The sequence below is a fragment of the Pan troglodytes genome, chromosome 1, assembly GCF_028858775.2.
Source record: "Pan troglodytes isolate AG18354 chromosome 1, NHGRI_mPanTro3-v2.0_pri, whole genome shotgun sequence".
In the NCBI taxonomy this organism is placed as follows: domain Eukaryota; kingdom Metazoa; phylum Chordata; class Mammalia; order Primates; family Hominidae; genus Pan; species Pan troglodytes.
In genome coordinates, this window is record NC_072398.2 from 14,094,306 (window position 1) to 14,119,860 (window position 25,555).

The 25,555-nt window shown below is 49.2% G+C and overlaps 1 long non-coding RNA gene across 1 annotated transcript in view; it reads left to right on the forward strand.

Annotated features, from left to right (window-relative positions):
• The window catches only part of LOC134809907 (uncharacterized), a 44,653-nt gene extending 25,649 nt beyond the window's left edge, over positions 1–19,004 (forward strand). Inside the window, exons 2-4 of the long non-coding RNA XR_010156673.1 lie at positions 15,424–15,630; positions 15,983–16,220; positions 18,630–19,004. This is a non-coding gene — a long non-coding RNA (uncharacterized LOC134809907). The remainder of the gene's footprint in view (positions 1–15,423; positions 15,631–15,982; positions 16,221–18,629) is intronic.
• The last annotated feature ends 6,551 nt before the right edge of the window (positions 19,005–25,555 follow it).

Sequence of the window (25,555 nt, forward strand, 5' to 3'; positions counted from 1 at the left end):
GGCACAATCTTGGGTCACTGCAACCTCTGCCTCCTGGGTTCAAGAGATTCTTGTACCTCAGCCTCCCGAGTAGCTGGGATTATAGGCATGCACCACCACGCCTGGCTATTTTTTTGTATTTTTAGTAGAAATGGGGTTTCACCATGTTGCCCAGGATGGTCTTGAACTCCTGGCCTCAAGCGATCTGCCTGCCTTGACCTCCCAAACTGCTGGGATTGCAGGTGTGAGCCACCACACCCACTCTTCCTTGCTTTCCTTGCCTGCTTGCCTGCCTTCCTCTTCCTTCCTTCCTTCCTTCCTTCTTTCCTTCTCTTTCTTTCTTTCTTTTTCTTTCCTTCCTTCCTTCCTTCCCTCCCTCCCTCCCTCCCTCCCTCTTTCTTTCTTTCTCTTTCTCTCTCTCTCTCTCTCTCTTTCTTTCTTTTTTTCGCTCTTGTTGCCCAGGCTAGAGTACAATGGTCCCATCTCGGCTCACTGCAACTTCCGCCTCCCGGGTTCAAGCGATTCTCCTGCCTCAGCCTTCCTGAGTAGCTGGAATTACAGGCATGCACCACCATGTCTGGCTAATTTTGTATTTTTAGTAGAGACAGGGTTTCTCCATATTGGTCAGGCTGGTCTTGAACTCCCAACCTCAGGTGATCCGCCCACCTCGGCCTCCCAAAGTGCTGGGATTACAGGCATAAGCCACCGCACCCAGCCTCTTTCTTTCTTTCTTTGTTTCTTTGTTTCTTTCTTTCTTTCTTTCTTTCTTTTTCTTTCTTTCTTTCTCTCTCTCTCTTTCTTTCTTTTCCTGGCTGCCTGCCTCCCTTCCCTTCTCTTTCCTTCCTTTCTTTCTCTCTTTCTTCATTCCTTCTTTCCCCATTCCTGTTGAGTGCACACATTTTCTTTACTCATTTGTCCATAATGGACATCTAGGTTGCTTCCCTATCTTGCCTGTTGTGAACACAGGAGTGCAGCTACCTCTCCTAGGTGGTGATTTTCTCTCTTTTGGGTATATAACCAAAAGGAAGATTGCTGGATCATGTGGTAGTTCTATTTTTAATTTATTTAGGTGGTTCCCAGTTCTTGCTGCCACTTCCTTTTCCTTGGAGAGATGAGTAGGAGACAGGCTGAGGATACCCGTGAGCTGCTTAAGAAGAGAGCCCCGCTGCCCACAGCTTGCATCCTAAATCTCAGGCCCCGCAGCTCTATGCCCTACTTACCTCCCCTGGCTCCCCTTCCTCCAGAGGAAGGAGAAAATGGGAGGGCTTTGCTATGAGAAAAGCATTTTCCCCAAACAATTACCAGGAAATACTGTCTCGATTGCTATTCCTGACATGTGCTGCCCTCTTGGCAGAGTTACTGGAAGGCTTATTACACCTTGCAAATGCTGATGGGGCACAGTTCCCAGAGTTGGAAAGGCTCACCCAGCGCAGGCCGCCAAGGCCTCTTGGTTTCCTCCCACAGGTGCCAGGTGTGTGCTCCACACCCCTCTGTTGGCCAACCTTGACCTTGAGCAGAGGCCCCGGCCAGCTCTCCCAGCCTGCTTGCAGGTGGGAGGCCATTCTCTGCTGACTCAGGCCCAGACTGGGGCAGGTGCATGCCTTCAACCCCGTGAGTAATACCGGCTTCTCATCTTCAAAGGGCCTTCCCAAGATTAACCAATTAGTCACCCCCAGGAGAGCTACAAAGCAGGTTATTATTGTCTTTATTAAGCCCATGGTGGAGGAGGGAAGTAAGTGGAGTCCCTATCCCAGGTCAGTGAGAAAACTGGCAGATGAGTGTGTGGATTTGGGCACAGGAGATGACAGCCACTCGGGATTTCTCAGGGTGTTGGGGTGGGGGACGAACCAAAGGCAGGTAAAGTAGAGGCTGGAGCTTCTCACTGGTCGGGGTGGGAGAGACCACAGGGAGTATGTGGGGAAGGACTGAGAGGCTTAGGCTGATGGAAAAAGGCATCTTACTGAAACCAGAGCCAGTGGATGAAGAGACAGTTTGGCCTCAACTGACCCACAGAGGCCTCTGCCCTATGTTCTAAAGGATTCGGAAAACCGCTGATTGTGCTTGAGTCACTCTGCCTCTCTGAGACACCCAGATATTTGTGAAATGAGCCTTGGAACACTTTCCTTTTTGTATCTGTTTGAGGACTTTGATGGACTAAAAATGATCACAACACACGTCATTCAAGCACGTTGCAAATAAAAAGTGTACTATGAAAGCTTAGAAGGGAAGAGGTGGACATTGTTCTGGTTCACTCTGAGCCACAGGTGTGTCTCCTTCAGGTGCACGATGCAGAAAGTTAGAGGGTTTTAAAAGGTAAATCCAAGGCCTGGTGACAGAGTGAGAACCGATGCACCTTCTGGAAGCCAGACAGCAGAGTGAGCCTTCAGTCAGTCCTGTCTGCAGCTGCTTTTTATAAACTTGGCATAAATATGTGCTTGGGAACGCCAGGACAGTGTGTCTGGAATATATTTTCTACCATTAGAAAACACACACATACATCACACATAACACACATGCACACAACACACATACATACAACACACACATACATGCACACATAGCACACACAAACACAACACACACAACATGCATGAACACACACAACACACATGCACATACACAACACATGCACATGCAACACATGTACACACATACTCATACACATGACACACATAACATATACATAACATGCACACATAACACGTACATACAAATACACAACACACAAGACACATACTCATATACACATAATACATATGCACACACAACACACACATAACATACACATACACACATAGCACACACATAACATACATACACACCACACATAACCAACATGCACATAACGCACACACATACACATAACACAAACACAACACATATGCACACACACAACACACACAACACACATACTTATACACACATAACACATATGCACACACATAACATATAACATGCAACCATAGCACACACATAACCTACACACATACACACAACAAACACACATACAGATATAACACACATACACACATACTCATACACACATAACACACAAGCACACACATAACATACATACACACCACACATAACAGACATGCACATAACGCATACCATACACACATAACACACAAACACAACACACACAACACATATGCACACACACACCACACACATACAACACACACAACACACATACTCATACACACATAACACATGCACACACATAACATGTAACATGCAACCATAGCACACACATAACCTACACACACATACACACAACACACACATACACATATGACACACATACGCACATACTCAAACACACATAACACACAAGCACACACATAACATACACATACACACATAGCACACACATAACATACATACACACCACACATAACAGACATGCACATAACGCACACCATACACGCACACATAACACACAAACAACACACACAACACATATGCACACACACAACACACACATACAACACACACACAACACACATACTCATACACACATAACACATATGCACACACATAACATATAACATGCAACCATAGCACATACATAACCTACACACACATACACACAACACACACACATATAACACACATACACACATACTCATACACATAACACACAAGCACACACACATAACATACACATACACACATAGCACACAACACATTCATACACAGATACACACATACACATATGCACATACACATAACACACACATACACACATGCACACATGCTCAGAAACAACAGAAATCATGCATGGTACTGAGTGGCTTCACTTGTGTTTTTTCCTGTTTTGCTGCCAATTTTAGAAGGCCGTAAGTCATAGTTGTTGTTAAACTTTGTCAGTTAAAATGTAACACTAAGAACAAAGTCATCTGAGCTGCTGTAGTCAGATGGCTTTTAGAGAGAATTCATGGTGGAAGGCGCGCTTTCTCGTGCTCCGTGACAGCTGCTAAGTCACGTGCCGTGGGTCTCGGGCATTTTCTGGTGTGTGTTACACACGGTGCCCACAGGGTAGTCCTGACTCTTCTGGGCCCTGGGCTCAGCATTTATGCCGCAGCTCCAGAGGGCCGCTTACCAGAGGAAAGGAGATGTGATGAGTCAAACTGTCCCCATGTACTCGGTGTGACCCAGGAACCGAGTGTGGTCTCCTTAGGGGTGATGTGTTACAAGTTCCCCACTTCTGTTTCTCCTAGAAATGACTGCATCCACTTTCTCATAAACCTTGACCCAGCAGAATTCAGAAATTAAGAGGCCCAAAGGGAGTGCCTGGCTTGGTTTGAGGCTGGAACAGCACAACTTCCTCACCCCGACTTGGGAGAATGGAAAAGCCAGGAATGGCAAGCAGCCTTTGTGCTTGGAGACCTCTAAGCTGTACTGTTTGGTTTGCTGTGAGACTGGAAGCCTTTCGAGGGCAGGGCTCTGTGTTTTTCCTGAGGAGTTCTAGTGCTAAGACAAGGCCAGGAACACAATGAGCCAACAGGCCTTTACAAATGCTTGTGCCTTAAAACACATGGAAGACAAGACCCCAGCAGGCCTGCTGGGAGCACAGCCTTCAGTTTGGTGAGGTGGTGGGAGGGTCCTTCCTCTTTCCAGCCCTCCTTTTCTGCCTGCTCTTCCATCTGCTCTTCTTCCTCATCTCATTACCCACTCTAGTGAAGCTTGGGGGCTTTGAGGGGAGCAGGGGGAGCCAGGGTGGGAAAAGGGAGGCTTTCTCAGTGACCAGGTCCCCACACTTTGAGGCTGGGTGTAATCTTTGTGGGGTAAAACTAGAATTTGGACCAGTGCTCTGAAAACTAGAGCATTGCTTCCATCTGTGATCTGATCAGGGAATTATGGGCAGGGCTGACAGATCTGATGTCAAGCTCTGCCCTTGCTGTTCGAGCTACTTTCAGGATAAAGCACTGCTGTCTCTGTCTTTGATTCTCCATTTGTCGGAAGGGCACTCGTACCCCATCTGCTGCATGTGGGGGGACACTCTCTATGCATACCGTCCAGTGCCTCGATAGGAAGTGGAAAGGCCTATTCACTGCCCAGGTACCAGGCCCTCCAGGCCCCAGTGTTTTGTGAATTTGGAAGGGTTTGTGGCACTGGTTTTGAAGTGGGTCATGTTATGTTTCTGCTGGCATGCTCGGTGTTGCCATGTTTCTCTTTTTGGGCCTTCTTTCTTCCTTTAGAACAAGAGGGTTTTGTTGTCGTTGTTTTTGTTGTCGTTGTTGTTTTAGATGGAGTCTCGATCTGTTGCCCAGGCTGGAGTGTGGTTGCGTGGTCTCGGCTCACTGCAAACTCCGCCTCTCGGGTTCAAGTGATTCTTCTGCCTCAGCCTCCCAAGTAGCTGGGATTACAGGTGCTCTCCACTGCGCATATATATATATATATGTATATATTTTTAGTAGAGATGGAGTTTTGCCATGTTGGCCAGGCTGGTCTCGAACTCCTGATCTCAAGTAATCCACCTGCCTCGGCCTCCCAAAGTGCTGGGATTACAGGTGTGAGCCACCATGCCTGGCTTTTTTTTTTTTTAATCTCTTCAATAAATACATATTTCAAAGCTACTGTGCTCACGGCACTGTGCCCAGTCTGCGTACTTTCGTGAGCAAGACAAGCCCCGTCTTCATGGAGTTTTCATTCTAGTGGGGAGTGACAGACATAGGCCAACTCACCCTGCAAATAACTTTCACTTCCAGTGATGACTCCAGCAATGAAGGAATGGTGCAGATTGCTAAGGTGTCCAGCAGGGAAGCCGACTTAGTCTGTGGGAGTGGGTAGAGGGCCCCTGGGATTGCCACCTCACCTCTCGGGGCCTTACCTGTGAAATAGGCGCACCACCATTTGCTTCATAGGGCGACCACGAGTAACGGGTAAAATAATGCACTTTGACTCGTGCTGGCTACCCTCATGATTCCTTCCTAATAAAATCTCCAGTGACTAGTCTCTCATATCTACTGTTTCTCTTCTCTTTTGAATAATGTGATTTCACAATTCAACCTTGCCTGGACAAACAGGAAAACCCATTCCAAATTCCAAGCTGGCTTTAGAAACATTTTCTTGGAGGGTGGTGGGAAGTGGGGTGGGGGTTTGGGAAGGGATGCTCTCCCAGCTCCTTCGTTGCTGTCTCGTTGCCAACTCCAGTTCCCCGGCTTGTGAAGAGCGCGCGTGGGGGGACACGCTCTGATCCTCATACTCCGGGTGCCGCCCACCTGAGACCGCTCTGTCCTCTGGCCACAGCTTCCCAATACTCTGTCTACAGGGAAATATTTTAAAGACTCAGGAAGTGAACTCATTTAAAAAAATGTCCTCCCCCTACTTTTCCAAAACAGTGCAGCCGTCCTGGAAGAAAGCGAACAAAACAAGTGTGACTGTTTAGAAAACGATTGGAAAACCCATTCTGAACAGTATGAGTTTGCATGGCTCTCCTGGGCGGATGTGTCACCCTCGGCTGGGCTTACTCCGGCGTCTGTGTGGAGAGGAGGCAGGGCTGCCCACGCAGTCTTCTCAGAAGAGGCAGCTGATGGCTGAGTGGGGCCTGGGGACCAGTTCCCCTCAAACAACCGCGGGCACCTCACCCTTGCAGACCTCGAACACACAGACAGACACGGATGTGAGTCCACATATGTGTGTGAGGCCGCGTCCAGCTGAAATTAGTACAATGACCTAATCGCTGCCAAGGCGTGGACAACTGCTCTGCATGTGGTGACTATTTTGGGTTTCTAGGTGTTCGCATGTGATTTGTGGCATTCGCAGTGTTGTTATTAATAACACCGTTGGCTGTGTGGAGGCTGAGGATGAAGCCTTTTCAATTCAGCCATCTGGTCAGAATGCTTCTCCTTTGATGAGGGAAAAAACCTTTGCTGTGTTTCAACTGGAACGCTGCCTCCCAATTAAGGTGACAGCAGATCGCCGAGTCGCCCTGTCTTTGCAGGAAGAGCCAGCCAGGCTCTAAATGCCACTCTGTCCGGGAGGGAGAACGCCTTTCCTATTGATTGTGGTTTGGTATGCAGTTCAGGCACTGGCTCGAAGGGACGCTGGGCCAGGAAAGCCAGCGTGCAGTGTTTACTGGGTTGGCTGCCTTGGCGCTCAGGTTTTCCATTGTCAGGCAGTGACAGTGCTGCTCAGACGCTCTCAGGAGACGTTCCCCTGCTTTCATAACAACGAAGGGCTTTTTTGTTTTCTGACTCATCTTCAGAAGATCTCCCCCACTTCGTTTGAAAGTAAATATAATTAGTAACAGGCAGACATACTGTATATAGCCAGCCCTGCCTATGCAAGAGAGTTATAATTAAACATGCATGCTGTCTGCTGTTCACTGTCTGCTAAAGGCCTTGCTGAAGTCACCTGTAGGGAGAGGGGTTTATCTTGAAGCAGCAGCCTGGGGTGAATGCTGCAGAGAGACAGAGGTCTGTCCCACCTTTGAGTCGAATGTCCAGTCTGAAGCTTAGATTGAGCTGTTGACTAAAGGGGAGGTGTGTCCATCGGCCCTTGGCCTGCCTTCGCCTGGGTTCTTCTCCATTCTCCACCTTGGGCAGCCCTGGGTGACCCTGTGTGGTCAAGGTTGGGGCCGGCCCCTCTTGGAGACAGAGTGATGGTGGCCAAGTATGGTTGTCATAGTAACGAAGTGGCTGCTGCCACTGCTGTCGGCTCAGGAGGCACCTGCCTGCTTGCAGGTTACGATCTGCCCTCCCCAGGCTGGGGAGCCAAGACTAATTGCCTTTGTTCCCAGCTCCCTGCCTGGGATGCTGGCAGCAAAATCTCAGCCCCGCCCGGCAGGGCAGGAGCTCAGGTATGTTATCCCCAGGTGACCCTCGGCCCTTCTTCTTGGCTAAGGGTAGGCTGGGTGTTTGGAGGCCACTGTCCAGGCCCGTAGAGAGCTCAGATTCTGCTGAAACCAGTGGCTCAGGCAGCCCCAGGAACACACACACACTTTGTGGGAAGATTCTGGGACCACGGCACGGACAGCGGGCTTTGTGACACAGGCTTGGAGACACAGGAGAAGCTGCTGTGCCTCCTGCTCCTCCGGGGGGTGCGGCGGTGTCCGGATGACTAGTTGGCACAGTCCTTCCTTGGCCTGGATCAAATGCAACAGGCATCATCTGAGCCCCGGGCACCTTTCCCCAAGTTGCTCAAAGTGTTTTCCGAGCAAACAGTTGTTTCATAACACCCGTGAGAAGTAGGTGGGGTGACAAAGCATTCTTTGTCCCTGTCTTGCAGATGGGGGAATTGAAAAGCTTGCCGGTCCTGGTGGTGAGGGCAAGAAAGGGAGAAGGTGCTCTCCTGCCCAGGGCTCTGGGTGTGGAGCACCGGGGCCAACTCGTGCCCCGTCACCAACTCCTGTGGAAATTGGTGCAGCTCCAGCAGAGAAGGAGGCCAAAAGTGGAAGAGGCCCAGGGCTTCTCCCTTAGCACTGGAGGCCTCAGATGCAATGGCAGGAGCTCGGCCGTGGGCCCCACTGTCTGAGGTGTTGAAACTGGCCATTGGCAACTCGAGAGGTGTTGGTGCTCTCCTGCTCAGCTTGCTTGAAGTTACTGGACTCTTGGAGGGGGTCAACAGATGCTTTTTAAGCACCCTGTTCTGGCCCAGGAATTGTTCCATTCCAGTGGTAAATGAGGGGGATGTGGCCCCGCCTTTATGGTGTTCATAGGAGACATAGGAGACAGTCAATACATAAAATTAAGAAGAAATCATTTCAGAGAGTGACATGCTATAAGGACACTAAAAATGCATAATGGGACAGAGATTGGCTAGAGGGGAGGGTAGGAGAGGAGGAACAACTTTTTTATTTTATTTTATTTTATTTTATTTTATTTTTGAGATGGAGTCTCACTCTGTTGCCCAGGCTGGAGTGCAGTGGCATGATTTCGGCTCACTGCAACCTCTACCTCCCAGGTTCAGCAATTCTCCTGCCTCAGCCTCTTGAGTAGCTGGGATTATAGGCGCCCACCACCATGCCTGGCTAATGTATTTTTAGTAGAGACGGGGTTTCACCATGTTGCTCAGGCAGGTCTTGGACTCCTCACCTCAGGTGATCCACCCCCCTTGGTCTCCCAAAGTGTTAGGATTACAGGTGTGAACCACTGCTCCTGGCTATTTTATTTTTTGAGACAGGGTCTCACTCTGTCTCCTAGGCTGGAGTGCAGTGGTGTGATCATAGCTCACTGCAGCCTCAGACTCCTGGGCTCAAGTGATCCTCCTGGCTCAACTTCCTGAATAGCTGGGACTACAGGTGTGCACCACCATGCCTGGCTAATTTTTAAAAATATTTTTGTAGAGATGGGGTTTTGCTGTGTTGCCCAAGCTGGGAACTCCTGGGCTCAAAGGATCCTCCCACCTGAGCCTCCCAAAGTGCTGGGATTACAGATATGAACCACTGTGCCTGGCTGAGCAAAAATTTTAGATAGGGAATCAGAGAAGGTGTCTGCACGAGCAGCTCCGCAAAGGGCAGAAGGACCCAGACCAGAGGACCAGCATTCCAGCGGGAGGAAACAACTGCGGAAAAGCCCTGAGAGGGGAATGAGGGTGGCCTGTCCAAAGCTTGGGGGAGGACGCTGCTCTTGGATGGTAGCAAGAGAGGATGTGAGGGTGGTGAGCAGGGGTGTGGTCCTGTAGGGAGGACCTTGTGGGTTGTGGGGCCGTGTGTGATTCTGGATGCTAGGGGAGGTGATACATAATTCAGGATTTCTTGGGAAGATGGTGCTGACATTCTTTTCTTATGGATTGGATGTGGAGCATGACAGAGGGATGAGTTAAGGACAGTCTCTAGGTGTTTGCTGGAGGTGGAAGATGGAGCTCTTGATTGCGATGGGGAAGGCTGGGGAAGACCACATGTAGAAGGGAGTGAAGAGGGTGGTCTTAGGGATGGCCAGTTTGAAAACCCTGCTTCTAAATGGCTGTGCGTGCAGCCTGGGCATCTGCATTTCATAAACTCTCCCTCTCAGATCATGGAGAAGAAAGGGAGAAGAATGAACTGCACTTTTTGTTTTGTTTTAGACAGAGTCTCTGTCTGTCACCCAGGCTGTAATGTAGTGGCGGGATCTTGACTCACTGCAATCTCCACCTTCCGGGTTCAAGCAATTCTCCTGCCTCAGCCTCCTGAGTAGCTGGTATTACAGGCATGCATCACGATGCCTGGCTAGTTTTTTGTATTTTTAGTAGAGACGGGGTTTCACCATGTTGGCCAGGCTGGTCTTGAACTCCTGACCTCAAGTGATCCACCCACCTCAGCCTCCCAAAGTGCTGGGGTTACAGGCGTGAGCCACCACGTCAGGCCTGCATTTGGTTTTGAATTCGCCCAAGCTTCCCTGGGCTCAAACTCCATGATTTTCTTTTTTTGTTTTTTTTTGTGATGGAGTCTCGCTCTGTTACCCAGGCTGGAGTGCAGTGGCACGATCTCTGCTCACTGCAGCCTCCGCCTCCTGGGTTCCAGGGATTCTTGTGTCTCAGCCTCCCAAGTAGTTGGGACTACAGGCACGAGCCACTACGCCCAGCTAATTTTTGTATTTCTAGTAGAGACTGGGTTTCACCGTGTTGGCCAGGCTGTCTCGAACTCCTGACCTCAGGTAATCCACCCACCTCGGCCTCCCAAAGTGCTAGGATTACAGGCGTGAGCCACCGTGCCCAGCCTAAACTCCATGATTTTCAAGGACAAGACTCCTGCTTCCAGAGCTGGAGGAGGTCTGCTAATGGTGCTTTGCCATCGAGGAAAGGAGACCAGCCGGGGTGGGTGCATGGAGTGCGGTGAACACCCTCCTGCCAACTGGCCTGCTGTCCCTTCCTATCCAGCCGCCTGCCATTCACATCCAGATCCTTGGTGATTTGCCCTTGAGCATCATTATTAGCCTGATCTTTTTTTTTTTTTTTGAAACAGAGTCTCACTCTTGTCGCCCAGGCGTGAGCCACCGCACCTGGCCATTATTAGCCTGATCCTATTACCTGTGAATGAAGAAGGACCGAAGTCCTGCCTCTCTTTGGTTTGATAAAATGGAATGGTAAAAGTTTAGCAATTGGCCAGGCGCAATGGCTCACGCCTGTAGTCCCAACACTTTGGGAGGCCAAAGTGGGCAGATCATGAGGTCAGGAGTTCGAGACCAGCCTGACCAACACGGTGAAACCCCATCTCCATGAAAAATACAAAAATTAGCCAGGCATGGTGGCAGGTGCCTGTAATCTCAGCTGTTCGGGAGGCTGAGGCAGGAGAATCACTTGAACCTGGGAGGTGGAGGTTGCAGTGAGCCAAGATAGTGCCACTGCACTCCAGCCTGGGCAACAGAGCAAAACTTGGTCTCAAAAAAAAAAAAAAAAAAAAGTTTAGCAATTAATTCTAAAAAGAGGCATTTTGAAAAGGATGGGCCCAGTTGGGCACGGTGGCTCACGCCTGTAATCCCAGCACTTTGGGAGGCCGAGGCAGGTGGATCATGAGGTCAGGAGTTTGAGACCAGCCTGACCAACATGGTGAAAGCCCATCTCTACTAAAAAAATACAAAAATTAGCCAGGCGTGGTGGCACGCGCCTGTAATCCCAGCTACTCAGGAGGCTGAGGCAGGAGAATCACTTGAACCCAGGAGATGGAGGTTGCAGGGAGCCATGATTGCACTATTGCATTCTAGCCTGGGCGACAGAGTGAGACTCTGTCTCAAAAAAAAAACAAAAAAGATGGGCCCATGTGAGCAGCAAGAGCTGTCCATCAAAGGGAGTTCCACTAGGCAGGAGGGCAGGGATTCTTTTTGGCCACTAACTTGGCATGCAGCTTTGAAAAACTTGCTAATTCTTCCTTTAGTATATACATTGGAAGCTATAAGATGACTTACATCAGTGACAGTGGCCTGAGCCCACTGTTTTTGTTTTTGTTTTTTTAAGACAGAGTCTCACTCTGTCACCCAGGCTGGAGTGCAGTAGCACGATCTCAGCTCACGGCAACCTCCGCCTCTTGGGTTCAAGCGATTCTCCTGCCTCAGCCTCCCGAGTAGCTGGGATTACAGGCATCTGAGTCCACTGTTGAACCCACCTACTGTATCTCATTGCAGGCTCAAATAATAGCCATTAATGCAATGTAGGTTCCAATCCCAAGTCTCCAAGCAATGATTTTGGGGCAGAGGTTGTACTATACATACACCTATGGATATTTCTTGGCATCTTATTACAATGCTTTGCAATGTGGCATGGGGTTTGTTTCTCAGATTTTACACAGGAAGTTTAGTTACTGATATATAGGTTGAGCATTCCAAACCAAAAACCCGAAATCCTCCAGAAATTGAAACTTTTTGAGCATCAGCCTGATGCTCAGAGGAAATGTTCATTGGAGCATTACGGATTTTGGATTTTGGGATTTGGGATGCTCAACTGATAAGCATATTATGCAAATATTCCAAAATCCAAAAAAATGCAAACTCCAAAACACTGTGATTCCCAAGCTGTTTATTATTTTTTGAGATGGAGCCTTGCACCGTTACCCAGGCTGGAGTGCAGTGGTGTGATCTCGGCTCACTGCAACCGCCATCTCCTGGGTTCAAGTGATTCTTGTGCCTCAACCACCTGAGTAGCTGGGATTACAGATATGCGCCACTACGCCCGGCTAATTTTTGTATTTTTAGTAGAGACAGGGTTTTGCCCTGTTGCCCAGGCTGGTCTTGAACTCCTGGCCTCAAGTGATCCTCCTGCCTGGGCCTCCCAAATTGCTGGGATTACAGGCATGAGCCACTGTGCCTAGCCCCCTAGGTATTTAAATGAGAAGCATATTCAACCTGTACTAAAAACATTGTGTTATGTCTTTCCATGTCCCAGAAATGGATTCAGGGACATCATTTCTATTCCTCATAGAAATGAGCCATCTTTAGGTGTCTGGGCTTGGTGACTCATGCCTGTGATCCCAGCACTTTGGAAGGTTGAGGCAGGAGGATCCCTTGAGCCCAGCAGTTTGAGACCAGCCTGGGCAGCACAGTAAGACCCCATCTCTACAAAAGATAAAATTATATCACTTCTCAGCCTTTTAGCTAAGATCAAGTACAAAAAATAAAATTATTAGCCAGGTGTGGTGGTATGCACCTGCAGTCCCAGCTCCTCAGGAGGCTGAGGTGGGAGGATCACCTGAGCCCAGGAGATTGAGGCTTCAGTGAACCGTGATTGTGCCACTGCACTCCAGCCTGGGTGACAGAGCAAGACCCTGTCTCAAGAAACAAACAAACAAACAAACAAACAAAAAACTCCTTGGGTAATGACCCAGCGGTCACCCATAGTGACCAGTTTTTCCTTGGGACTGAACCACTGTCATTTGTCTGGTGCTTTATAACAGCTTACAAAATACTTCTGCAGCCACTTTCTCATTTGCTTTTCCCCAGTGCTTGTAGCATTATTGGCGATGTATAGATGCAGAAGCTAAGAGAGGTTAAGTCATTTGCCCAAAGTTACGGAGCAAGGGGAGACCTGGACCTAAGCTCCAGTCCTTGGCCTTTGCTCTCAGACTTTCCCAAGTCCCTGCTGTGGGGCCTTTGGTGGCAGCGGGCCAAGGCAGTTCCGGGCACCTGGGCTGATTGTGTGACTGTGAGTTTGGTAAGCCGAGCCTGGCAGGTGTTTGCAATTCCCTGAGCTGGCTCCTGGGAATGCATTCTGTGCCGTGCAGGGCCGTGTTGCAACGTGACTAATGGATGAGAATGTTGAGGAGGAAAGCCATTACTTCACCAATGTGAATCAAGGTCATTCGTCACCTCGGGAAGCACACGGAGCTGCGACGTTCAGGAGGGAGGCACGCTGCTCCCAAGCCAAACCACGATGTGGCCCGGCACCAGTCCCATGCAGCAGGGAGAAGGGGAGTTTCTGGAAGCGAGGATGAGCTGGGCAGCCAGGCCCAGGGCCCTGGCCGTGCATGCATCAGCCCCTCCTGAGAAAAAGAGCTCAAGTACTACATGGGGTCTTACCCATGAGTGGGGCAACGGTGCAGTTTCCAGGAGGCGTTGGCAGGAGCTGACTGGCCACTGACACTGGCTGGGATCTCTAGGGGACGGGGACTGGAGGCTCAGCGGCCTCTGACCGTCTAGCGTCATCTGAGGAAATCAGGCCAATCGTGAGCCACCAGAGTGTCCTCACCGAGACGGCCTCTCTCCCTAGTATAACAAGCCACATTTGCTGCCTTTCTGGGAGAGTTAGAAGCAAGTCACGTGGGTGACTTCTTTTCAAAGTTCTCTGCCTCAGAGGAGGAAGCCCCATGGGTGGAGGCCAGGCCTGAGGCCATCCTGCTCTGGGCCAGAGCGTGCCTGTGTCTGATGAGCGAGGACATGCCTCGTCTGGCTGAGCCTTCCATTTCACACCACCAGCTCGAACCCCCCATCACGGCTTCCTTTTGGGCTCCCCTCCTCAGGGGACCGAGCCTGAAATGTGCTTGCCCTTCATCCCTAAGGCCTGTGTCCCTTCCTCAGAGAGGACTAAGCCCCTCTCCCAGTCTTGATGTTCTCCGAGGCCCTTCTTATTCACAGAACCTCTCTGGCTTATTTATTTGCTTGCTTGCTTCTGATGTCTTCTCTTACTGAAAGGTAAGTTATGTGGGAGATGGAATCATGCCAGCTTTGGTTCACCATTACATCCTCCACACTTTTCTATTCCGATTTATTTATTTATTTTAGAGTCCGAGTCTTGCTCTGTCGCTCAGGCTGGAGTGCAGTGGCACAATCATAGCTCACTGCAGCCTCAAACTTCTGGACTTAAGTGATCCTCCTGCTTCAGCCTCCTGAGTAACTAAGACTACAGGTGTGCATCACCATGCTTGGCTAATTTAAAAAAATTGTTTTAATACAACAGTTAGCTGGGCGTGGTAGTGTGAACCTGCAGTGCCAGCCACTGTGGAGGCTGAGGTGGGAGGATCACTTGAGCCCAGGAGATTTAGTCTGCAATGAGCTGAGATCATACCACTGCATTCCAGCCTGGCAACAGAGTAAGACCCTGTCTCAATTTTTTTTTTTGTAGACGTGGGGTCTCACTATATTGCCCAGGTTGGTCTTGAACTCCTGGACTCAAGGGATTCCTCTGCCTCAGCCTCTAGTGTCACTGGGATTACAGGTGTGAGCCACTGGACCTCGCTCCCCTGAAAAGTTTTTGTGGAGCCTGGCACCAGGGGAACCCAATATCTATCCTTTGAATGAATGAATAAATGTAAGGAAATAAATGAAGAGGAGGCGGGGGTCAGAAGGGGCATGTTTTATATGAGTAGATACCATGCAAAGGTCCTCCTGGGTGCCATCACCAGTGCGGGGCAGCCTGCGAGCCCCTTGAGGGAGGTCTCCCTGACACACTGCCCACTCCTCCTGGGACCGAGCAGGAGTCACATCCAAGGGCTGGGTCATTATCTGATGAATGAGTGGGTTGTGCGGATGAGTAAACAGGGACTGACCCAGAGGTCAGGTGTAACTCAGCCTCAGAAACTGCATGTGTCAATAGGAATCGAAGGGCCGAGGAATGTGTTTTTCGTTGATGTCAACTTGCTGCAAAGGACCACACCTGCTTCTCGACCCAGGAACGTGGGAAAGGGAAAGGCATGGCTTGTTTTGGTGGAGATGGAGATGCTGGTAACAGTGGAGGAATGCCCTCCTTCTGATTCACAGTGGGGAGGTGCTCTGGGCCCCTGCCACTGCCCAAGGACTTCAGGTAAGTCAGCTCGTGGCCCCTAGCCCTTCCCCGCCAGACGCCCTGGCAGACGGCTTGTTCTGACAAGTATGCGCTTTCTGGATGGAACAGCCTCCCTTTTGTCCAAACCCTTCCTTTGAATTTAAAATGCACAAAGAACTTTTCGAAGAGGAAAAGAATGGGATCAGGAAGAGGAGGCTGTGTCTCATTTGGACACTCAAGCCCTCAGCTCCTGCCCAAGAGTTTCTGTAATTTGCTCCCACATCACGTCATGACTTTTGGCTCCCAGCCAGGTGCGGTGGCATCTGTGGCTTCATCCTTCTGGGAAGTCGGGGTCATATTCCCTTGAGTCTTCTCCCTTTCCTCTCCCCAGCTTTTGGTTGTCCTGCTGAGAGGATGCGGCATTTGAGCAGTAGCTTCTGGAGCCCAGAGTGAAGCCCCACCCAGGCACCCTGACAGGACCACAGGAATGCTCCCGGCACAGCAAGCAGGACTCTTGAGAAGCTCAGCCTCCACGCTCCTTGTAGATGTTCAGTTCAAACTCCACAGTTTGTGTGACTCACTGAAGGGCTTGGTTTGGCTCTCGCTGACGAGTCTGTCATCGGTGCCAGGTGACACGCTTTTCCCCTCCTCCCGTCTAGTCCTCTCTCTTGCCCCAGGGCTTCTGGTGGGGAAGTTTAACCTCCTCTTCATAAGCAGTGGGAGGGCTACTGTGCTGCCCTCTGGCCCAAGCTCTGGTATTCCCTTTGCGGTGGTGGGTGCTCTCATTCCTTTGCAATGTGCCCTGCAGTGTGAACCCAGGGGATCCATGAGACAGGGAACTCACGTCTGTTTTCTTCATTTGGTGTAGCATGCCATTGGGCGTTTGCCAGACAGGGCCTATCATGTGGGCCCTACACCTATTCACACACCTGCCATTTGCCTTCAGAATCCTGTTCCCAGTGGGTAATGGGTTTAAAAGCCCATAGCTGAGTTTATCCACATTGGATCCGACCCACATTCCAATGCTCTTGTAAGTCTCCAGTTGGTCAAATGAGCAGTTTGATCCCTTGATCCTTCAAAATACTGGATATATTTATTTTTTCTTGCCTTTTGATCTTTCAAGCTTGAAATTTCTCGGCACATAAAAGTCTTCAAAATGCCCTCAAACTTCTGTCTCCAAAGGCAATTTTTTTTCACTTTTTCATTTTTTTGTAGAGATAGTCTCACTATGTTGCCCAGGCTGGTCTTGAACTCCTGGCCTCAAGTGATCCTTCTCCCTTGGCTTCCCAAAGTGCTGGGATTACAGGTGTGAGCCTCTGTGCCCAGCCACCAAAGGCATTTTTACTTGACTCTGTACAGTGGAGCTGCTTCTCTATTTGGAGGTTGAAGTTTGTGTCAAGTTCTTGAGTTTGTAAGAATAGGACATGAAAGCAGAGAGCCTTTTAATCAGATGAGCAGCTATCTATGTTATGTTTTCACAGATTTTGATTCTTCTTTTCTTTTTTTTTTTTTTGAGATGGAGTCTTGCTCATCCGCCCAGGCTGGAGTGCAGTGGCGCGATCTTGGCTCACTGCAACCTCCGCCCCCCAAGTTCAAGTGAGTCTCCTGCCTCAGTCTCCCAAGTAGCTAGCTGGGACTACATGCGCATGCCACCACACCTGGCTAATTTTTGTATTTTTGTATATATTAGTAGTAGAAACAGGGTAGGCTGGGCACTGTGGCTCAAGCCTGTGATCCCAGCACTTTGGGAGGCTGAGGTGGGTGGATCACAAGGTCAGGAGATCGAGACCATCCTGGCCAACATGGTGAAACCCCGGCTCTACTAAAAATACAAAAATTAGCTGGACGTGGTGACATATGCCTATAATCCTAGCTACTCAGGAGGCTGAGGCAGGAGAATCACTTGAACCGGGGAGTCAGAGGTTGCAGTGAGCCGGGATTGCATCACTGCACTCCAGCCTGGCAACAGAGAGAGACTCCATCTAAAAAAAATAAAAAAGAAAAGAAAACAGGGTTTCAGGGTTTCACTATGTTGGCCAGGATATTCTCGATCTCGTGACCTCATGATCCACCCGTCTCAGCCTCCTAAAGTGCTGGGATTATAGGCGTGAGCCACCGCACCTGGTTGATTTTGATTATTCTAAGTAGGGATAGTCGAAGTCTTCATAGTGTTTGACATTTCATGTATTTATCAGCTGAAACTGATTGTTTTCATGGTTTTGAGGAATCTCAGTGAAATAATTCAGTGTTGCCAGATCCAGGGAATCTTTTCTCCCCAAGGCATTTGCTGTATAATCAATAAATGTATGTATCATATGGAAAGGTATGATTAGAGTACACTTAGAATTAGTTTATTTCTCTAAAGATGCTTTTACCTTAGCTGGGCGTGGTGGTACGCACCTGTAGTCCCAGCTACTTGGGAAGCTGAGGTGGGAGGATTACTTGAGCCTGGGAATTTGAGGCTGCAGTGAGCTATGATCACACCATTGCATTCCAGCCTGGGCCACAGACCCTGTCTCAAAGAAAAAAAAAAAGAGATTTTTATTTTTTTATTTTTTTTCTTTTGAGATGGAGTCTAGCTCTGTCACCCAGGCTGGAGTGCCGTGGTGTGATATGGGCTCGCTGCAACTTCTGCCTCCCAAGTTCAAGCGATTCTTCTGCCTCAGCCTCCTGAGTAGCTGGGATTATAGGCATGCACTACCACCCCCTGCTAAGTTTTTTGTATTTTTAGTAGATAACCGGGTTTCACCATGTTAGCCAGGCTGGCCTCAAACTCCTGACCTCAAGTGATCCACCCGCATCGACCTCACAAAGTGCTTGGATTACAGGTGTGAGCTACTGTGCCAGGCCAGAAAAAATAAAATAAAATAAAGACGAATTTACCTGGTCATTTAAAAAACAACCTAATGAGCTAGGCAATTTTCATTAAGCTTATTTTCATAGGGAGAACAAAACACAGTTCTCAACTTCTTGTCCCCCTTTGTCCCTACTTCCCTGATTACCTCCTCTCCTACTTGTCTTTCTCTTCTTCTCTCCAGGAGCTGAGAACAGCCCCCTTCCTATTTGAGGCTGGCCTGTCCATGCGCACCCTTGGCCTCACATCAGTGGAGGATCACCCATCCCTTCCTCGTGCTGGAAACCCAATGGCTGTATTCCATAAGCCTGCAGGACTCTTGCTCTTCTCCTTATTTAACTACACCAGCTTAGGAGTAGCCTACATGCTCCATCTTCATTTCCTTACCCCATCTACTCCACAGTCTACCATTCTCTTGCTGAGGTTACTTACCTGGCCTCTTTCCTCTACACTCTTTTCCACACTCACTTGTCCAGGTGCACATTAATACCTACACCTGACTATCCTACAGATAACTCGAATTCAAGATGGTGGGGAATAAACTCACCATCTTACTCTATATGTCTGCCTGTCCTTCAGTATTTCTCATGTGGGATAAGGGTGCTATGATTCACCCACTTGTCCAAGACAGAACACCTCGATGTCATTCTTTTTTTAAATTTTTAATTTTTTTTTGAGAGAGAGTTTCGCTGTTATCACCCAGGCTGGAGTGCAATGGCGCGATCTCAGCTCACTGCAACCTCTGCCTCCCCTTTTCAAGCGATTCTCCTGCCTCAGCCTCCTGAGTAGCTGGGATTACAGGCACCCACCACAATGCCTGGCTAATTTTTGTTTGTTTGTTTGTTTGTTTTTGTTTTCGAGACAGAGTTTTGCTTTTGTTGCCCAGGCTGGAGTGCAATGGCATGATCTCGGCTCACCGCAACCTCTGCCTCCCGGGCTCAAGCGATTCTCCTGCCTCAACCTCCTGAGTAGCTGGGATTACAGGCATGTGCCACCATGCCTGGCTAATTTTGTATTTTTAGTAGAGATGGGATTTCTCCATGTTGATCAAGCTGGTCTCGAACTCCCAATCTCAGGTGATCCACCCGCCTTGGCCTCTGAAAGTGCTGGGATTACAGGTGTGAGCCACCGTGCCCAGCCAATTTTTTGTGTTTTTAATAGAGAGGGGGTTTCACTACGTTGGCCAGGCTGGTCTCAAACTCCTGACCTCAGGTGATCCACCCTCCTCGGCCTCCCAAAATGCTGGGACTGCAGGTGTGAGCCACCGCACCTGGTCTGGATGTCACTCTTGACTCCACTTTGCTGCCTTATTCTATCACTGAGTTCCACCTGCACGGTTCCCTTGGCCAGGGATAACGCCGTTTTTCACCCTCCTGACAGCTCCCATTCTTCCTGCAAATCCTCACCTGATGTCACTATGGCTGCAAAGCTTCCCCAACTTCCTCCCTAAGAGAGACACCGTGGCACTTTTTTTTTTTTTTTTTGAGACAGAGTCTCGCTCTGTCACCCAGGCTGGAGTGCAGTGGTGTGATCTTGGCTCACTGCAACCTCCGCCTCCTGGGTTCAAGTGATTCTCCTGCCTCAGCCTCCCGAGTAGCTGGGACTACAGGTGCACGGCACCACGCCCGGCTAATTTTTGTATTTTTAGTAGAGACGGGGTTTCACTATGTTGACCAAAATGGTCTCCATCTCCTGAACTCTAGGAGGCGGGCCCGATCCGCCCGCCTCGACCTCCCAAAGTGCTGGGATTATAGGCATGAGCCGCTGCGCCCGGCCCAGTTGTACTTTTTTGACATATGTATGTCTTCTCTTATTTTCCCCATTACTCTATTGCCATTCTTTGTTTTTCTGCTGCTCTCACTTGCTGGATATAAACATCCTGAGAGCAAGAACTGCTTTGGCACAATTCAGATTCTAGCACAGTGCATAGCACATAGTAGACCCTCAATACATGTGTGGAAGTGAACCCTCCAATATTCCAGGTAAGTACAAAGGGGCCTGGTTATTAGGGCCTCTCCATGGCTAGTGATGGTCAAAGAGAAAAATCGGGCAGGAATCCAAGAAGCACGGTAGCCCTCTTTTCCCCTTTTCTAGGCATCTGGCTGTGCCTGCATTTCCTTTTGTGGCCAAAACATCAGAGCTTGAGGTTCAGCTTTGTCAGTTCCTGACGCTCTGAAACTCTGACCCTCTGAGTTTCATTTTGCCAAAGGACAAGATCCTAGAGGATAATGCAGTCTCGAGCATTCTGTGACCCTCAGACTCCAGGGCCCTCCTCATGCCCACCCTCTCTCAGCGGTGTGCATGAGTGTGGCATGTGCAAGTGTGTGCAGTGTGCCCTGGGTGTGCACATGCTGTTTGCAAAGGCAGACCAAGGTGTCTAGAATGCCGTTTCAGTTGGCCATGGCTAGATGCATCCACAGCGGTGTTTCTTTACTGGGGCGATGGCTGAGAAAGGAAATTGCATTGTTTTGGGGCTGTCTCAGGAAGGACATTTGATACATCCACAAAGTTTAGCCTTCCAAGTGGCCTCCACTTTCAGCCAGTGCATTGGTTGGCAACTCCTGGGTAGGAGTCCGGGTTACTGGGGGAGGGAAGGGGAGGGTCTGTAGGAGGATCGGGGTCCGAGAGAGCTGTAGAGCCAGCAGGCTGCCCTTCTGTGCTGTTCCAGGTGAGAACTGCCATCATCACACACTGGGAGGTTCAGTCATGGCTGTTAGCCGGGGCACAAGCCAACAGATGTATCAGCAACCTGAGATGGCATGGCACCTGGGTGTGCAGCCAGGAAGGGGTGTGCATGTGGAGGAAGGGACTCGGGCCCAGCTCGGCTGCGGGCCTCCACAGTACCTGTTGGGGGTGGGGCTGGTCTTGAGTAACCCCTGAATGGACTTTACCCTGAAGCCGGTTTGTGTAACTCCCGTAATTAGCTAACTAGGTTAGTCATTGCTTACGCCCTCCTGAGTCCTCAACCTTTTTTTATTTTTTCAGGACGATCTCTATAAACAGGTCATACAATATGCCACACGTTTTCTGCCAAATTCCTCTGCAGATACTTGACTCCGTTTTGCGTATTCAGGTGGCTCCAAGGCAGGCCACCTTCTCTTGCTGAGTGTCCTGACCTAGGGGTGATTTCACCGGTGGCTGCAGCCTTTCCCGCCCAACCTGGTTTTACTTAAGGGATAGACTGTGTTATTTTTTATTTTTTGAGACAGAGTTTCGCTCTGTCACCCAAGCTGGAGTGCAGGGGCATGATCTCGGATCACTGCAACCTCTGCCTCCCGGGTTCAAGTGATTCTCCTGCCTCAGCCTCCTGAGTAGCTGGGACTACAGGCACCCGCCACCATGCCCGGCTAATTTTTGTATTTTTAGTAGAGACGGGGTTTCACCTTATTGGCCAGGCTGGTCTTGAACTTCTGACCTTGTGATCTGCCCACCTCGGCCTCCCAAAGTGCTGGGATTATAGGCGTGAGCGACCGTGCCCAGCCTAGACTGTGTTATTTTGCTCACCCATGTATACCTTTATTCACTCCCTCCTGCCCCAAATGTTATTGAACATCGACTAAGCCAGGCACTCTGCAAACTGTATCAATCTAACTGAGGCTCCATCCCCACCCTGGAGAGCTTGTAAGCTAAGCACTATTAAAGGAGTTCGTGTATGAACCAAATCCTGGAGTCCTCCCGCACAGTTATTGATGCAGAGTTGCTCAGCATCTTTCATAGAGAAAATGCAGTCACGTCCAATCTGTCATCAATAATATGAAATACTTATTTTGCTTATATTCAATATCATCAGAGGATCATTCAGAACAGGTGCTACCTAGATTTAAGACTCTTGGTGCTGTCATTATAATCAAAAGCACCTAACGACAGCCCACACATGCTAATGCAAACATAATAATATTAGTGCTTTTGGTTAAAACACGGCTCAGTGAAAGATTTCTGCAGGCCAGAGGTAGTATGCAAGTGAAACTTTCTTTTTAAACCCTTTGAGTAGCCCAGTGAAACAAGAATACTGTAATAAAGGTTATGTGCAGACTGGAAACTTATCCCAGGGGTTTCTCCCACAATACACCTCACCTGGGTAAACATACATTTGCATATCAATGCATGGATTACAGACTTTTCCTTTTCTGAGAAAGAGAAGGTACCCTGTTACACACACAGGAGACCAACAGCCAGGAGCTTTCAAGTCCCATGCAATCTGAGAACCGAGGACTCAGGTCTTCAGAGCCCCAGAGGGCAGTCCTCTATAGCAATCTCTCTCTTCTTTCTCTTAGTGCATGGGGATTCTGTTTTGTAACTCGCGCCACCTTCAGAGATGGCCTACTCCCATCTGGGAGGCTGTGCTGGCTTCTGCAGGAGCCAGCCAGATTTTGAAATTGCATTTGGAGCCAGTCACTGTAGAAAGGCTGGTTCTTGGAGGGGAAGAAAGGCGGCTTTGATAGTTATTGATGAGCTCACCAGGTAGGAATGGGACCTTTCAAATAGGGCAAATTAAATCCCAGGCCTTGAGCTTGGGGCCTGGGATTTGCTGCTGCCGCATTGCAAAGAGCAGGTGGGCAGGCTCTGGGAGTATCAGATGCACAAAGTACAGGTGAACAGGTAACCAGATCGGGATCTCTGCAGGTGCCCTGAGGCTGGGAAACAGCACTGGTGGGGTGGAGAGGCAGCCTGCAACGCGGTGTCCCTCTTGCCTGAAGCAGCCAACAGGTTAACCCAGGTCTGTTCCTGCAGGACTGACATGCGCTGGTTCCAGCCGATGAAAGCAGATGCAAATCAGTGCAATTTCCTCTGCAGCAATAATTAACCCACGGGAACCTTGCTGGAGCAGGTAGTTTCAGGAGAATGGCACTGAAGATGTTGGAGAGAGATTAGCATTTTTCAGCTCTCATCGCAGTGATTTGCGCTGCATTTTAGTGTGTATTCAGTTCCAACTCATTACCATTAAAAAAAACCCCTCATACATTAAATTGCTAGGCAGGGGGAATCGACTTTGTTTAGGTAGATAGAGAGCCTGGGATGCTAGTGGACATTGCTGGAGAACTGGCCGTGAAAGTGTGTCCTCAGTTTCCTGATTTGTCATGGGAGGAACTTGGCCTCTCCAACCTCTAGAACCAGTCCAGCTGGCAACCTACTATTCTGTTTCTTTCCTTCCTTCCTTCCTTCCTTCCTTCCTTCCTTCCTTCCTTCCTTCCTTCCTTCCTTCCTTTTTATTTGAGACGGAGTCTTGCTCTGTCTCCCAGGCTGGAGTGCAGTGGCGCGATCTCAGCTCCAGCAACCTCTGCCTCCCGGGTTCAAGCAATTCTCCTGCCTCAACCTCCTGAGTAGCTGGGATTACAGGTGCATGCTACCATGCCCGGCTAATTTTTGTATTTTTTTTAGTACAGATGGGGTTTCACCATGTTGGCCAGGCTGGTCTCAAACTCCTGACCTTGTGATCCGCCTGCCTAGGCCTCCCAAAGTGCTGGGATTACAGGCGTGAGCCACTGCCCCAGGCCTGTTTGCTTTTATGAATTGGAGGACTGCCCGGGCCCAGGGAAGCCGCTATTCATCTGCCTAAGCTGTAGCTGTTGGATGACGCAGGATCCTCATCTCAAGTTGCTTTGAGGACAAGACCACTTTCTTGGGCCCCTCTGCACGTGGGCAGTCCTTCCATGATGACAGCTGCCCTGTCATGGTGGGATTACTTTGGAGGGTGGATGTGGCCCAGGGAAGTGTGTACTCTCAGTGGGCAGGCCCTCTGTTTTGATCATTTTGTAGCCCAGCACCTAACACAAGGTGCTCGTGACTCAAGACCTTATGTAAAGAGGGAGGGACGAACACAAGGAAGAAAGTTCCCCAGAAATCCTTCCTTACACCTGAACCGGTTCCTTCCTATATGTCCTCAGCTTGAGTCATTTTCTGTAGCTCCCTCTTATTTCCATCAGATACTTGGATACATTTTAAATTGTATCCCCCGAATATCAGTGAGAGAAATCACATCCATGATCTACACTGCATTGACCAGGCCATCCAGACGGAGAGCGGGGATGGCTTGTCTCCCAGGGCAGTGGTGCCACGTGCCAGCCTAGAGGCCTCGGTTTACCTGCATGCACCACGGTCCCTTGAGAATCTGTGCCCTTCCCCTCCTGGTAGGGGATGCTTGGAAGGGGTCAATCTGAGGCCCTTGCTTTCATGAAGGGCCTTGAGACCCACAGCCAGGCTTCTAGAAATCTAGAATTGACCCTGGTTTCCAGAATGACCAGTTTGCATTTCCTTTATCTGCACAAAGAGGCGGATTTCTTGGGGGTCTTCTGGGTGTGAGCGTAGTGAGTGTGAATGCATCAAGGTGCCTAAAAATACAAGGACAGATGCCAAATATAAGCATTTTTACCTTGAAGCTGCCTTGAATTGAGTTTCGCAGGAAAAGTGTATTAAAATAATTCTTAAAAACTTGGAGCTCTTAAATGTTTCTATTTCTGGGGGGTGGGGGATGGGGATAACTGTCTCCACTGCCTGCCTGCCTTCTTTCCTTCCTTCCTTTTTTCTCTCTCTTTCTCCTTTCTTCCTTCCTTCCCTCCTTCCTTTCTTCCTTCCTTCCTCCCTCCCTTCCTTCTCCTTCCTTCCTCTTTCTTTCCTCTTTCTCTCTTTCTTTCTTTTCTTTCTTTATTTCTCTCTCTTTCTTTCTTCTTTCTTTCTCTCTCTCTCTCTCTCCTTCCTTCCTTCTCTCTCTCTTTCTTTTTTTTATAAAGTATTTTAAAAATCAGCCTGGCCAACATGGTGAAACCCTGTCTCTATTAAAAATACAAAAATTAGCCGGGCATGGTGGCAGGTGCTTGTAATCCCAGCTACTCAGGAGGCTGAGGCAGGAGAATCGCTTGAACCCAGGAGGCGGAGGTTGCAGTGAGCTGAGATTGCGCCACTGCATTCCAGCCTGGGAGACAGAGCGAGACTCCATCCCAAAAAAAAAAAAAATGTTAAATGCAGTTTCATTAGGAGACCCCTTAGAGCCGGATTGTGAGCACAAATGGAGGTGCTGGTTCCAACATGGAAGGGCAATTCCTGGTTATGAGGGTATCATCCAGACAACCCACAATAAACCTTAATTTTTTTCGTACTACTAACAAAAGGCAA